Genomic DNA, 1711 nt, shown 5'->3' with positions numbered 1-1711 from the left:
GTGAGCCCTGCACACAAGAAATAGATTCCTCAGAAGGTGCCTGGACTTTTAACAGGGCTGTGTTCAGTAGACAAAGACAAAACAAAGCATTCTACAAATGATTCCTCAGCTCCCAAGCACGTTCAGAGTACAGAACATACCTAGGGAGCAGTTTAAGTTAGCATAACTTGAGTCCCAACATTTCTAATCACAGTCAATTGAAACATGACAGTGCAAAAGAGATGGAATGACTGGGACACCAGTAGTATATATACACCAGAGTTCATCAATGTTTTTATGGAACAAAATCTGAAGGAAGACTTACACTTCTAGTAAGAACCAACATGACAAAGGATCATGCAATGCTCCCTTCTCTGCGGATCTCTTTTCTCAGGGAGATGACACTCATATGCACAATGGTCACTCAGATGCAGATTGCTTTTATCCTGAACCACACTGAGGGGCAAGAGATTCTGCAAAATAACTATTCTTACCACAAGAGCCACACAGCTCCAGCTCTGCAGCATCTATTCGTAGTGTAAAGTGAGCTGCACCCGGTCCCCTTAATGACCCCCTGTAAAGGTCTAGGATTCCATGGAGGACTCAAATACTATGCAAACACAGTGTTTTGTTGTGCAGAAGTCTACCATGCTGGGGTCTAACATTTCCAATGATGGAGGCACCCCAGTGACCTCACAGGCCTGATTTGAAGCATAGTTCAGGAGTTCTGATGAGGGGTAGGTGACCTCTACCTTTATCTGTTGGCCCTATCTCCAAGGACTTTCCAGAATAATACTGGGGTGTGGGGGCCTGAGTTACCTTATTTTTTAAAATCAGTGAAAAATTAGTGATAAGGATTTGTTTGTTCACTGTAACATACCATTTTGCCTAGGACCAGAATGTTCTCTGAGTTTTTCTGAATTTACTATCAATATTCTAAAACAATATTTGGCTTGGAGTAAAGACTTTCCTTTTCTCAGTTCTAGGAAATCATTTTCCAGGACCCTTTCAAGCCTTCTAAACTGTACTTGAAATTGTACATCATCAATTTTTCATAGGTTGGCTCTTTCAGGCTTCCTAGTGTCATGGCATCTGTAGAAATGGACTCAAACCTGAAATTAAGATGAAGATATTACCTTAGTAATGTCAGTTATTTGGTTTTGATTCAGGATGAGTGTTCTGGGATGTGTATGATAAAAGAATTCTTGAAATTGTTTAACAAAATAAATTCAAATTTAATTAACTACTTGATGTATACAGAGTGCACTGTTAAAAGTCCAACAGTACAAGAAAACTCAGCAATGGTCTATAGTATTTGCCTGTGGATACCTCTGTTTGGAGAGTTAAATTCATGGAAGAGAGCAGTGTTATTGCTCAGGTTCCCTAAGCCTCTATAGTTTGTCTCTGTGGAGCCATTTTAACTGAACCTAATACTACTATGGTAGAAATCTTGGAACACTGAACAAAATCTTCTCTATTTTAGTTAACACAAATGCATTTACTTTAGAACAGTGGATCCAACTTTCCTAATGTTACATCACTTTCATGTACTTCCAAGTACTCTTATGCAGGAAGGCTCATGTAAAGACAAAAGAATGGTGTCTCAGTCCTAAGACCACTGAAAATGTTTCCTTGTGGTTTTAAGCAATTTACCTATCCCAAGTGAAAACTGGAAACAACCAAGTTCAACTTGTTGAACCAATGAGCTTTATTAGAGTTTCATATAAAAAAA

This window comes from Micromys minutus (assembly GCF_963924665.1).
Source record: "Micromys minutus genome assembly, chromosome: 32".
In the NCBI taxonomy this organism is placed as follows: Eukaryota; Metazoa; Chordata; class Mammalia; order Rodentia; family Muridae; genus Micromys; species Micromys minutus.
This window is presented reverse-complemented; position numbering follows the sequence as displayed.